Source organism: Triticum urartu, chromosome 1A, assembly GCF_056163025.1.
Source record: "Triticum urartu cultivar PI428250 chromosome 1A, HENAU_Tu73, whole genome shotgun sequence".
In the NCBI taxonomy this organism is placed as follows: Eukaryota; Viridiplantae; Streptophyta; class Magnoliopsida; order Poales; family Poaceae; genus Triticum; species Triticum urartu.
In genome coordinates, this window is record NC_141873.1 from 347,036,474 (window position 1) to 347,052,143 (window position 15,670).

Sequence of the window (15,670 nt, forward strand, 5' to 3'; positions counted from 1 at the left end):
GTTACTATGGAGAATCATCCTTTGAGGGGTTTGTTCGGGGTATCTTCACCTCGACCGGAACCACAATTAGCTACCCTCAACCTACTGCACCTACTAGAAATATTGGTTATGAAATTCCTTCGGGTATGATTGAACAACTGCTAGCTAATCCTTATGCAGGAGATGGAACTGAACATCCTGATACGCACTTAATATATGTGGGTGAAATTTGTGGATTATTTAAGCTTGCAGGTTTGCCCGGAGATGAAGCTAAGAAGAAGGTTTTCCCTTTATCTTTGAAGGGAAAAGCATTGGCATGGTATAGGCTATGCGATGATATTGGATCTTGGAATTGGAATCGATTGAAATTGGAATTTCACCAAAAAATTATCCTATGCATCTAGTTCATCGTGATTGAAATTATATATATAATTTTTGGCCTCGTGAAGGAGAAAGTATCGCTCTAGCTTGGGGGAGGCTTAAGTCAATGTTATATTCATGCCTCAATCATGAGCTCTCAAGAGAAATTATTATTCAAAATTTTTATGCTCGGCTTTCTCATGATGATTGATCCATGCTCGATACTTCTTGTATCGGTTCTTTTATGAAAAAGGCTATTGAATTCAGGTGGGATTTTTAGAAAGAATTAAATGCAACTCTAAAGATTGAGAACTCAACAAAGGTAAAGAGTCAGGTATTAAGCTTGAATTTGATTGTGTTAAATCTTTTATGAATCCCGATGCTTGTCACAAGTTTAGCGCTAAATATGGACTTGACTCTGAGATAGTAGCCTCCTTTTGTGAATCATTTGCTACTCATGTTGATCTCCCTAAGGATAAGTGGTTTAAATATCACCCACCTATCAAAGAACAAATTAAAGAACCCGACATAGCTAAGGATGAAACTAATATTTACAATGTTGATCCAGTTGTGCCTACTACTTATATTGAAAACCCACCTTTCTCTGTTAAGATAAAGGAACATGCTAAGGTTTCAACTGTGGTTCGCAAAAGTAATATTAGAGCACCTAAACCTGCTGAACAAATTAAAGTATAACCTAGTGTTGCTATGGTTAAAGATCTCTTGGTACAAAATATTGATGGGCATGTTATTTACTTCTGTGATGAAGCTGCTAGAATTGCCAAACCCGATGAAAAGTGAGCTTCGACAATTAGCTTGGGAATCCCAGACAGAGGTCTGGCTCCTTTGGAGGGTCTTATAGATAGACAGGCTTCCTAGCCTTCTTTCTTTTCAGATGTCTGTACTCAGAAATGTTTATGCTTCCGCCTGTGCTTGTTGCTTGTATGACTTGAATGCTGGGTCATGAGACCCATGTTTATAATTGTTGGAAATATGCCCTAGAGGCAATAATAAATTAGTTATTATTATTATATTTCATTGTTCATGATAATCGTTTATTATCCATGCTAGAATTGTATTGATAGGAAACTCAGATACATGAGTGGATACATAGACAACACCATGTCCCTAGTAAGCCTCTAGTTGACTAGCTCGTTGATCAATAGATGGTTACAGTTTCCTGACCATGGACATTGGATGTCGTTGATAACGGGATCACATCATTAGAGAATGATGTGATGGACAAGACCCAATCCTAAGCCTAGCACAAGATCGTGTAGTTCGTTTGCTAAAGCTTTTCTAATGTCAAGTATCATTTCCTTAGACCATGAGATTGTGCAACTCCCGGATACCGTAGGAGTTCTTTGGGTGTGCCAAACGTCACAACGTAACTGGGTGGCTATAAAGGTACACTATAGGTATCTCTGAAAGTGTCTGTTGGGTTGGCACGAATCGAGACTAGGATTTGTCACTCTGTGTAAACGGAGAGGTATCTCTGGGCCCACTCGGTAGGACATCATCATAATGTGCACAATGTGATCAAGGAGTTGATCACGGGATGATGTGTTACGGAACGAGTAAAGAGACTTGCTGGTAACGAGATTGAACAAGGTATCGGGATACCGACGATCGAATCTCGGGCAAGTATCATACCGATAGACAAAGGGAATTGTATACGGGATTGATTGAATCCTTGACATCATGGTTCATCCGATGAGATCATCATGGAGCATGTGGGAGCCAACATGGGTATCCAGATCCCGCTGTTGGTTATTGACCGGAGAGTTGTCTCGGCCATGTCTGCATGACTCCCGAGCCCGTAGGGTCTACACACTTAAGGTTCGATGACGCTAGGGTTATAGGGAAAGTATGTACGCGGTTACCGAATGTTGTTCGGAGTCTCGGATGAGATCCCTGACGTCACGAGGAGTTCCGGAATGGTCCGGAGGTAAAGATTGATATATAGGAAGTATGGTTTTGGCCACCGGAAGTGTTCCGGGCATCACCGGTAGTGTACCGGGACCATCGGAGGGGTCCGGGGGTCCACCGGGAGGGGCCACCAGCCCCGGAGGCATACATGGGCCAAGTGTGAGAAGGGACCAGCCCCTAAGTGGGCTGGAGCGCCTCCCCACCAAGGCCCATGCGCCTAAGGGGAAGAGGGGGCAAACCCTAAGGGCAGATGGGCCCTAAGGCCCATGCCTGGTGCGCCTCCCTCTCCCCCTCCACTTGGCCGCCACCCCCGATGGGGATTGGGGCGGCCGCCACCCCTAGGGTGGAAACCCTAGGTGGGGGCGCAGCCCTCCCTCTCCCCCTATATATAGTGGAGGCAAAGGGGCAGCCCAACACATGAAGTTCCTCCCCTGTTGGCGCACCCCTACCCCTCTCCTTCCTCGTCTCTCGTAGTGCTTGGCGAAGCCCTGCTGGAGTCCCGCGCTCCTCCACCACCACCACGCCGTCGTGCTGCTGTTGGATGGAGTCTTCCCCAACCTCTCCTTCTCCCCTTGCTGGATCAAGGCGTAGGAGACGTCACCAGGTTGTACGTGTGTTGAACGCGGAGGTGCCGTCCGTTCGGCACTAGGATCATCGGTGATTTGGATCACGACGAGTACGACTCCATCAACCCCGTTCACTTGAACGCTTCCGCTTAGCGATCTACAAGGGTATGTAGATGCACTCTCCTTCCCCTCGTTGCTAGATTACTCCATAGATTGATCTTGGTGATGCGTAGAAAATTTTAAATTTCTGCTATGATCCCCAACAATAATATCTGGCTCCTTGGAGCCTATTGAATAAATACTTTGAGTCGTAGAGTTTTGTTGTGATGTCATGTTGTATTTACACATATCGAGCATATTGTGTGTATGTTATTGAAATGCTTGGTATGTGTGGGATCCGACACCTAGTTGTTTATTCTTGGTAGCCTTCCGTATGGGGAAATGTCTCCTAGTGCTTACACTGAGCCATGGTAGTTCGCTACTACTCCGAAACACTTAGGTTGGTCGGCATGTATCTTTCTTTGATCCTGTGTCTGTCCCTTCGAGGAAATGTCAGGTGTTGTTCCTTTAAGTCCTTGTAGCTTGCTACGACTTGGGTTCATACGTTGATGACCGACATGTTCATTGCTGGGTTACGTATGTCTATCCCTGTAAGTTTGTGCCACCTTGGGTTTATGACTAGTCATGTCATCCCAGGTTCTCTGTCATATGGACGCTAGCGACACAATCGTATACATGAGCCAAAAGGCGCAAACGGTCCCGGCCAAGGTAAGGCTGCAGCCATGGGAATACTATGCGCAAGGCCGCAAAGTGATACAATGTGTTACATGCTAGATCAGTGTGAATTAGGATCGGGGTCCTGACAGCTTTGGTATCAGAGCTTGATTGCCTATAGGATTACCAAGCCAAACTGGTCGAAGTCGAGTCTAGAAATGCTTTAGTTATATAAGGGAATTGATTGTGGAAGGGAATGTAAGGCTCTTTTTACTCCTTTACCTTATGTCCTTCTGATCTGAGTCACCCTCTTCTGTCCTACGGGGATTAAGAACTAGGCTTCTCATTTTTCTTCCAGGATCACATATTACTAATAATCCGTAGACTTATAGGATTGATGGATTCAAGTCTCAGTTCAGTTTATAGTACTTCCGTGTGTTAACAGTTGGTCTCGAAACCTTGATATTGTGATATTGAGTGGTTATGCCGCCATTTTGCAGGATGTCTCAAAATCTTTTTGAGCAACTACAACTGTTGTGTTGTTCGAGTTGACCCAGGTTTCTAAACAATCTAATGCATTTGCAAATCTTTCCTCCCTGTTCCCTATGCCCTTTTGGACCAGATTAAGCACACTAATCGGTGTGCTGAGGTACTCCATTGCCTCGACATATATGTTGAAGCTATTATTATGACACTAGGGTATCTTAGAGAACCAGCTAGTAATCTAGCCATGTTTTGTGTTCCCAGTGTGATGATTCTGGCCATCATTCTCGAAAGCATCATGTGATGCCATTTAGTTAGTAGGCATTCTATTTATGGGTTCTTGAACCCAAGATTCACTCTACTTACCTCGTGCTGATAGTGTTTGCTCGTTCCTTTAGGATATTAGTGACCTTTGTGATAGTCCTCGAGGTCCATGGTATATCATTCTTCCAAATACCATGAACCATCCTTGGCAGAAATTCGTCTGAACCAAAAGATCACAATAAGAGTGCTCTTGATGAGTTCTCCATTTGATATTTTGACTCTGCCAATCCTACTTTTCTACATGGGTTATCTGGAAGAAATGTTGAGCTTTTCTCGACATACTAATCTATGCATCCACAACTTAGAAAGTTATATTTTCCTTTGAGTTGTCCCTCTTCAGTTGTATTCCGACCATCGTCTATCAATTGCTAGTCGAGAATAGTTGTGCATTCGTGCTCATCGGTGCCTACTATTCTTGTGGTTCGTCAAGCCATTCTATCCTAGAATGACTAGGAGAAACAGACTCTAGCACCTCATCCATTTCTAGGATTGGGTCAAAGCAGTTGTATTCCGCAGATCAAAATGCCAATCCAACTTTTGTCTGTTCTACCTTGGAGTGTCACCCCTTCATGTCAGGAATGTCATGAGAATTGCACAACCTCTTATGAATTCTTGATATAGTGTTACCTCTTGCCATCATTGTTCATTCCTCAGTTTCCGTGTTATTGTAACTGGAATTTCGACAAGTAAATTGTGATGTGTGAAATCAATACTCCTAGCAACCCCGTTGCCTGATAGTTAATGGACGATAAATTTCATTCTTAGAGTGTTGGTTACTGAATCATCATTCTAGGATTGATTGTGCTACCTAGTCCATATTTCCTGGCGCACTCTTGATCAATGAGTTAGGATTGTGTCAATCCCTTGCTTATTTGATCATATCATCTTGCCCTGAAAAGCAAGATTGTTCTCGAGCTTAATATCATATCGGTGGTTCGTGATTTTCCGAATATCTTCTCAGAAGTATTACCAGGTTGTTCCCTGATCATTACGTTGGGCCCGTGATCAAGTTTGATTTGCATAAACCACCCCTTCTCCAAGAATCTGTGTTGGATACCCTGAACTAGTTGGTTAAGCTAAATAACAACTTGGAGAGTTGGAAGATAAAACCTTTGCCTAACTTAGTTCATTACTAAGAAATGTCTTTGTGTGTGTGTGCTGAAGAAAGATGATATCTTCATCGATTGATCCTCGTGATCAATTGTTGGAGTTGTTGCCTTATCAAATCTTTGGTTTGAGTATGGGCTATCGTCAAATCAAATCAGAACCAACGATGTTCGTAATGTTGTCTTACTCATGGTTATTCCCTCAAGCATGCATCATTATATCTTTGGGTCTGACCGATGCTATCACTTTGTTCACATAGTTATGGAGTTCTTTCCATAATGGAAATCTCGATAAATTGTTGTTGAGCCCATTAACAACATTTTTATCTTGTCCATGATTCATGTTGAACACCTAAGTTAGTGTTGGGAACTTTTGAAAGCATCTTCTTCGTGTTGTCTCATGAAGTATATGTTTGATGAAAGAAGTGACTTTCTCTAGGTTCATGTGCACTTGATGCAATTTGCCGCCGTGAACTTGAGAAAGCTTGTTTTTTCTCCCTCTGGAATCATCCCAAGTCAGTCATGCATATGTGTGAAGTATTATGTAGTCTGGAGACTTGCAACCTCCATTCTATATGTATCCCTAGCACACCAAGCCACTGATTGACTTACTCAAGAAGAAGAAGTTCCTTCATAAGAGCTAATCATATAACTTATGCAAGGACTTCGTTATTCGCGATGATGGTTCTCCACCTAAACTCGGTAATAATTTTGTTATAAGATTTCTATGTGGCCACAATTGTCTTGGACATTCTGTTCACATGTATCTTGCAAACCGGCTCATGTTTTGGAGCTTGCTTCTGTAGTTCATTTCCTGAGAATCTCGCAACATTATCTCAACGACTTGTGTTGCAACCTTTCTCCTTCAGACATGCTGAGTCTGGAATATCATGTCACCAACCAGATCTGAATTCCAGGAAGATATGATGGTTGGAATGTTTCCCAAGAATTATAACATTAGTCTTTCTAAACCAATAAAGTGGAAGTTGTGGCCAACACACCTAGCTGGAAGACCTATTATTGAAGTATCTTGATTGAAAAGTTAGCCGCTTCCCCATGAGGATTTCATATGACTTATTCGAGAAGTTGTTCCTTACGGACCCCTGGTGCTTCCGAAGTCTGACCTTTACTTGATGACCATATTGATGCTACTCCGAAGCATGATCGTGGTACCTATAACATTAAGGAGAACATTATAAGCGGAGTGCTAAATGTCTCTCGGCCGATCATCCAGATTTTGTTTCCTTGGCATAGCTAAGGTGAAATCTGAGAAAGTGTTGTCTTCCTTTGCATCTGCATTCTCCATCATTGTTCATGGTAGTATGATGTGTTGCCAGGATCCACAGCACAGATGTTGGTAAGATCTTGATGAGTATGGAAATGATCAAGTTCTTGAGAGCACGCTTAGTCATTGGGTTATATCCTCGGTATCAATTGGAATGTGCCTTCCAGTTTCCGATTCCTCTATAACCATAGCTTCAATTTCAAACTGAGTATGTCATTTCTTCAAACTCTTTCAAATGATCGTGTGTGAATTGCCTCGGGCTGGTATGAAGAGTTTCAATGATCTATGTATCAAAAGTAATTCTTTTTGCCACTTCCGGAGATAATTCAATGAGCCACCTCCACTAAGGTGCCCCGTTATGGTATAAAGGGCCATCAACTCCCCACTACTTTGAAACCGTTTGCCATCTTACTTAAGTGTGGAATTGTTGCCTACCAAATTGAACCTTCGTCATATGCTTCCTTTCCTCGTTCCAGATGTGTGTTTTGTGTCCCAGCTCAGGACATGTTCTTACGTCTCATTCCATGAGTTGATCATGAGTTGTTTGATCTTCGAGAAGATCGAATCATGTAGAGTTCCTTCTGTCATCATCATTTTGGGTAAACTTATCAAAGGCAAAGACGTCAAGATCAAAACGATGCAATAGATCAACATCCTCGGGAAATGCAACTTGGATCATGAAGGCTGGGTCAGTTCTGTATTCCCCTTTCCTCTTACCTCAGGTCTTGAATCTTGGGATGAGATTCTTGTTTAGTGGGGGTGAGTTATCATGGCCCTAGAAATTGCTTTGCAATTAGTTGCATCAGTGAGTAGCGTCATGCATGATTTTAATTTCAAAGTAAATTGAATTGAGGGAATTCTTAAACCTTAGAAATCTTTTTAAAAAATGACCCACATTAGAAATCTCTTCAAATGAGCCTAGGAAAATCTTCCTGTTAAACTTTCAAAAATATGGGCAAGAACAAAAATTCAAACCAATATTTTTGGAGGCTTAAAAACATTTATTTTGGGCCTTTGAATTAAATCAATAACTTATTTGAGTTGGATTTATTTCTGTTATATAAGAAATGAAGTTCAAATACTTTTGTAACTTTGCGTGTGACCCTGGACTATTTTTCTGAGCTCACATAAAAATTTACATAAAGTTTTAAAATGATTTGATGCTTCAAATCAAACAAACAAGCAAAAGAAAATACAAACAGAAATAAAAAGAGAGAGAGACATAAACCTACCTGGGTTACCTGACTCACTTCTATAGCCGGCCTAGCCGAGCAGCAGCCCAACCCACCAGTGCCTCCAGGTTGTCTTCAACCTCAGGCAGTTGTGTGGCAGTGATGATCCACAAGTATAGGGGATATATCGTAGTCCTTTCGATAAGAGTGTCGAACTCAATGAGGAGCAGAAGGAAATGACAAGTGGTTTTCAGCAAGGTATTCTCTACAAGCGCTAAACTTATGGGTAACAGATAGTTTTGTGATAAGATAATTCGTAATGGGTAACAAGTAACAAGTGTAACAAAGGTGCAGCAAGGTGGTCCAATCCTTTTTATAGCAAAGGACAAGCCTGGAAGAACTCTTATATAAATCAAAGAACTCCCGAGGACACATGGGAATTACTGTCAAGCTAGTTTTCATCATGCTCATATGATTCGCGTTTGTTACTTTGATAGTTTGATATGTGGGTGACCGGTGCTTGGGTCTTGTCCTTACTTGGACAAGCCTCCCACTTATGATTAACCCCTCTCACAAGCATCCGCAACTACGAAAGAAGAATTAAGATAAATCTAACCATAGCATGAAACATATGGATCCAAATCAGCCCCTTACGAAGCAACGCATAAACTAGGGTTTAAGCTTCTGTCACTCTAGCAACCCATCATCTACTTATTACTTCCCAATGCCTTCCCCTAGGCCCAAACAATGGTGAAGTGTCATGTAGTCAGCGTTCACATAACACCACTAGAAGAGAGACAACATACATCTCATCGAACGAATACCAAATTCACATGATTACTTATAACAAGACTTCTCCCATGTCCTCAAGAACAAACGTAACTACTCACAAAGCATATTCATGTTCATAATCAGAGGAGTAATAATTATCATTAAGGATCTGAACATATGATCTTCCACTAAATAAACCAACTAGCATCAACTACAAGGAGTAATCAACACTACTAGCAACCCACAGGTACCAATCTGAGGTTTTGAGACAAAGATCAGATACAAGCACTACAAAAAAAGACACATCCATGACACTTTGGGCCGAACGAATTTTTTCCTGTCATGCTTATGACACTTCTATGACAATAATTGTGACAAAACCCGGTATCATCATAGATGCGGTGGGCTCCTACTTTTGTGACAAAAAATCATGACAGAAAATGGGCTTTTCGTCTTTGGCGGGCCGGAGACGCAACTGCATGACATTCTTTGGGCCATGCATGACAGAAAAAGCGTGGTATAAGCGAGGGCAAGGAAAATATCGGGGAGTTCCCGATTACGGTGGGTGATCGGGGCCAAGCGATGCACGAAGGTTTGCGCGTTTCTCTCGTACACGTACGCGCGTGTGCGCGAGGCATTGCGCTCTAATTGAACCCGAGAGAGGCGTTGGGCTCTAACTGAACCCGCGTGATTGCACTAGCTATGTTACTGAACCCCGATCGGTCCCTTGCTGTTAAATGAACCCGAGTGATTCCTTCGCTACTGCTGCTAACTGAAGCCGATCGATGCTGCCTCTTGATGAACAGTGAGTGTTGTTGGGGGGTTGGATAAATAGTTCCCGGTGGGGGGGGGGTGGATGAATAAGACCCCATGGTAGTAGAGGCCGTTACCGCTGGATGAACAGGACCCTGATCGAGCCGGTTGGGGGTGGATGAACAGGACCCCGTGGAGGGCTGGATGAACAGGACCCCGTGGAGGGCTAGTTGAACAATAGCCGATGGAGGGCTGGATGAATAGTAGCCCGTGGAGGGGTGGCTGAACAGGACCCCGTGGAGAGGGCTGGTTGAACAGTAGCCGGTGGAGGAGCGGTGGATGCTGGATCAACAGGAGCTCGTGGATGAACAGTCACAGGTGGAGGCTAGAGGAGGTCGACGGTGGATGAACAGTAGCCCGTGGAGGCTGGAGGAGGTCAACGGTGGAGATGAACAGTATCTTGTGGAGTCCCATTTTGCGGTACGCCACACCCCTCCTGATGAACAGGACCCTCGTTTTGACTATAGCGCTCCAACACAAATCCGTTTCCTTCGTTTTGCGGTATGCCACACCCCTCCCGATCAACATGACCCCATTTCGACCATAGGAGGTCCAAGAGAAGTCTGTTTCCTCCGTTTTGCAGTACGCCAGACCCCTCCCGATGAACAGGATCCCGTTACCGTGGCCGGTCGAACACAAGGCCGTTTCCTCTATTCTGTGGTATGCCAGGCCTCGTTTCGATCGGCTGTTCCATCCAAGCCGGTTGGCTCCCGATGAACACGATGACGCAGTTTCTCCGTTCCGACCCAACCATGTACACGAGCCCTCGTTGTACGTATGCACGAGTAGGCGTTCGAGACCCCGCCCGTATGTACGTATGTGGCCGTATTTACTTTCTTGCACCCTGGTTGTAGGTACGTGTACATTCTGCGTGCGCGCCTACTACGACACATGCGCCTATACTATGACACGTGCCCTTCCTTACATGACCACGGTTCATCGCTGCAACATGTAGACAGACCGATCGTATGTACGTACACGTTCGTGACCAGGATGACAATGCTACGTACGCTTCGACCAGGTGGGTCCCGACTGTCAGGCACTTACTTGCATGTGAAGATGTAGCTGGTGGGTCCCAGCAGTCAGGGGGGAAATGTTTTTTTCGCAAAATACGGTGGCCCGTCCGGTGGGTCCCTGCTGTCAGGTGGAGGAATCATTATTTTCCGTGTAATAAGGAGGCACTTCCTTGCTGCGGCCGTGGACCCAGCTGTCAGCCTCTCCATGTACAGTACTCTTCCGATGGTAGTCATTCCTTGACCACATTGACCACGTCGCGCCAAGAGCACCAGGGCGGTGGACGACGATGAGGCCTAGGAAGGGGACGACATGGAACCGGGGAAGACGCGGCAGTGGATGCCCGCGCGGAGAGGAGTATGAGGGTTCACTGGTTCGGCTGCGGTGTGAGGCTGCCGTCGCCGTAGAATAACAGGGGGTGTGGGTGAGTAGAGGGATGACTTGGCCAGCAGTGGGAGTAGTAGGGAGCGGTGAGGCCTCCATGACATCATAGCCGGCCACGGGAGGCAGGAGCACGCGGCATGACTAGCGCTGGTTTGGGCGGCTGGAGCAAGAACACCAGAGGTTGAAGAAGCACTACGGCCGCTGGATGGACATCGTACGGTCACTGGAGCTAGAATCGTTCATATTGACTAAGTTGACAAAGCCCTCCGTCCCCCTCAACTTAGTAGGCCCACAAGTTAGCCTCCCACTATGGTGGGTCCCAGCTAGCAGGGGGAGTATTCATATTTTTGTGTGTAATAAGGAGGCACTTCCTTGTGTGCGAAGATATAGCTGGTGGGTCCGAGCTGTCAGCAGGGGGAACGTTTTTTTTGCGAAATACAGAGGCCCTTCCGGTGGGTCCCAGCTGTCAGGTGGAGGAATCATTATTTTGCGCGTAATAAGGAGGCATTTCCTTGTGTGCGGCCGTGGACCTAGCTGTCAGCCTCTCCACGTACCGTCCACTTCCGATGGATGTCGTTCGTTGACCACGTTGACCACGCCGCGCCGAGAGCACCAGGGCGGTGGACGACGGTGAGGCCTAGGAAGGGAATGACACGGAGCCGGGGAAGACGTGGCAGTGGATGCCCACGCTGTGGGGAGTACGAGCGCTGACTAGTCGGCTGCAGGGTGAGACTGGCGTCGCCGGAAAATAACAGGATGTGCGGGTGGGTAGAGGGATGGCCTGGCGGCAGCACAGCCGGCCACGGGAGGAGGGAGCAAGCAGTCCTGCCGACGCTGGTTTGGGCGGCTGGAGCAGGAAGATCGAAGATTGAAGAAGCACGACGGCTGTTGGATGGACATCCAACAGTAACTGCTCTGTGTTGACTAAGTTGACAAAGCCTTGCGTACGTGTCAAAGAAAATTAGGACAACGTCATCATAAACCTAGTAGGCCTAGAAGTCAGCCTCCAATTCTGTGGAAAACAGCATACAACCCATTAGCTATTATTTTCAATAATTTATAGCCCATTTACTAATTCTTAAGGATATTTTGAAGCCCATATTCTTTTTATTAGCATTAGATACCATATATTCTGGGCACTGCTAAAAAATAGAACGAAATTTTTCATATTTCGGTGGGGTCCGAACTCTTTTAAACACGAAATTTCGAGTCACATTAAAAATATTTTTAAAAAATTATATGAAAGTAAAATTAAAAAAATTCTCCACAAAAAAATGAATGAAATTTAAAATATTTACTAGCAAGATGCCCGTGCGTTGCACGAAACATGAAGATGCATTTGTATGAGTAGTTTATCTTGTAAGAGAAAAGGATGAACGAGGGAAGTGATAACCCACAAGTATAGGGGATCGCAACAGTTTTCGAGGGTAGAGTATTCAACCCAAATTTATTGATTCGACACAAGGGGAGCCAAAGAATATTCTCAAGTATTAACAGTTGAGTTGTCAATTCAACCGCATATGAAAGACTTAATATCTACAACAAAGTATTTAGTAGCAAAGTAATATGATAGTAGCGGTAACGGTAGCAAGAGTAACAGTAGCAGTTTTGTAGCAAGCGTTACAGTAGCAGCGGAAAAGTAACTAAGCAAAGATCAATATATGAAAAGCTCGTAGGCATTGGATCAGTGATAGATAATTATGTTGGATGTGATTCCTCATGCAACAGTTATAACATAGGGTGACATAGAACTAGCTCCAGTTCATCAATGTAATGTAGGCATGTATTCCGAATATAGTCATACGTGCTTATGGAAAAGAACTTGCATGACATCTTTTGTCCTACCCTTCCGTGGCAGTGGGGTCCTATTGGAAACTAAGGGATATTAAGGCCTCCTTTTAATAGAGTACTGGACCAAAGCATTAACACTTTGTGAATATATGAACTCCTCAAACTACGGTCATCACCGATAATTGTCCCGATTATTTTCACTTCAGGGTTAATGGATAATAACACATAATAGGTGACTATTGACTTGCAAGATAGGATCAAGAACTCACATATATTCATGAAAACGCAATAGGTTCAGATATGAAATCATGGCACTCGGGCCCTAGTGACAAGCATTAAGCATAGCAAAGTCATAGCAACATCAATCTCAGAACATAATGGATACTAGGGATCAAACCCTAACAAAACTAACTCGATTACATGATAAATCTCATCCAACCCATCACCGTCCAGCAAGCCTACAATGGAATTACTCACGCACGGCGGTGAGCATCATGAAATTGGTGATGGAGGAAGGTTGATGATGACGATGGCGACGGATTCCCCTCTTTGGAGCCCCGAACGGACTCCAGATCAGCCCTCCCGAGAGATATTAGGGCTTGGCGGCGGCTCCGTATCGTAAAACGTGATGAATCCTTCTCCTTGGGTTTTTTCTCCCCGAACGTGAATATATGGAGTTGGAGTTGAGGTCGGTGGAGCATCAGGGGCCCACGAGGCAGGGGGCGCGCCCCCACCCTCGTGGACAGGGTGTGGGCCCCCTGGTGTTGATTCTTTCGCCAGTATTTCTTATATATTCCAAAAATATTCTCCGTTGATTTTCAGGTCATTCCAAGAACTTTTATTTCTGCACAAAAATAACACCATGGCAATTTTGGTGGAAACAGTGTTAGTCCGGGTTAGTTCCATTCAAATCATGCAAGTTAGAGTCCAAAACAAGGGCAAAAGTGTTTGGAAAAGTAGATACGTTGGAGACGTATCAACTCCCCCAAGCTTAAACCTTTGCTTGTCCTCAAGCAATTCAGTTGACAAACTGAAAGTGATAAAGAAAAACTTTTATAAACTCTGTTTGCTCTTGTTGTTGTAAATATGTAAAGCCATCATTCAATTTTTCAGCAAAGATTATGAACTAACCGTATTCACAATAACACTTAGGTCTCACATTTACTCATATCAATGGCATAATCAACTAGCGAGCAATAATGATAAATCTCGGATGACAACACTTTCTCAAAACAATCATGATATGATATAACAAGATGGTATCTTGCTAGCCCTTTCTGAGACCGCAAAACATAAATGCAGAGCACCTCTAAAGATCAAGGACTAACTCGAAATTGTAATTCATGGTAAAAGAGATCCAGTCACGGTCATACTCAATGTAAACTAATAGTAATGCATGCAAATGACAGCGGTGCTCTCCAACTGGTGCTTTTTAATAAGAGGGTGATGACTCAACATAAAAGTAAATAGATAGGCCCTTCGCAGAGGGAAGCAGGGATTTGTAGAGGTGCCAGAGCTCGGTTTTAAAATAGAGATAAATAATATTTTGAGCGGTATACTTTCATTGTCAGCATAACAACCGAGAGATCTCGATATCTTCCATGCTACATACATTATAGGCAGTTCCCAAACAGAATGGTAAAGTTTATACTCCCCCACCACCAACAAACATCAATCCATGGCTTGTCCGAAACAACGGGTGCCTCCAACTAACAACAATCCTGGGGGAGTTTTGTTTGCAATTATTTTGATTTGGTTTGAGCATGGGACTGGGCATCTCGGTTACCAGCCATTTTCTCATGAATGAGGAGTGGAGTCCACTCCTCTTGAGAATAACCCACCTAGCATGGAAGATATAGACAACCCTAGTTGATACATGAGCTATTCGAGCATACAAAACATAATTTCATTTGAAGGTTTAGAGTTTAGCACATACAAATTTACTTGGAACGGCAGGTAGATACCGCATATAGGTAGGTATGGTGGACTCATATGGAATAACTTTGGGGTTTATGGAAGTGGATGCACAAGCAGTATTCTCGCTTAGTACAAGTGAAGGCTAGAAAGAGACTGGGAAGCGACCAACTAGAGAGTGACAACAGTCATGAACATGCATTAAAATTAATCAACACTGAGTGCAAGCATGAATAGGATATAATTAACCATGAACATAAATATCGTGGAGGCTATGTTGATTTTGTTTCAACTACATGTGTGAATATGTGCCAAGTCAATCCACTCAAATCGTTCAAAGGAGGATACCACCCTATCATACCACATCACAACCATTTTAATAGCACGCTGGCACGCAAGGTAAACCATTATAAACTCCTAGCAAATTAAGCATGGCATGAGCAACTATAATCTCTAATTGTCATTGCAAACATGTTTCATTCATAATAGGCTGAATCAGGAATGATGAACTAATCATATTTACAAAAACAAGATAGGTCGAGTTCATACCAGCTTCTCTCATCTCAATCAGTCCATCATATATCGTCATTATTGCCTTTCACTTGCACGACCGAACGGTGTGGATAATAATAATAGTGCACATGCATTGGACTAAGCTGGAATCTGCAAGCATTCAATACAAGGGAGAAGACAAGGTAATATGGGCTCTTGGTTAGATCAACAATAATGCATATGAGAGCTACTCAACATTTTCATCATGGTCTTCTCCTCTCGACCCCCAAAGAAAAGAAAAGAAATAAAACTATTTACACGGGAAAGCTCCCAACAAGCAAAAGAAGAACGAGAAATCTTTTTGGGTTTTCTTTTAGTTACTACTACTACAGGCATGGAAAGTAAAGTAGCTAAAAGCTACAACTATTTTTTTAGTTTTTCTTAAGGTTATTCAAACACACAAGAAGAAGGCTTAGAAAAAGAAAATTAACTAGCATGCATAGTACAATGAAAAGGTATGAGCACCGACAACTAAAATGAGTGTGGGAACATGAATGTAATGTCGGTGAGAAA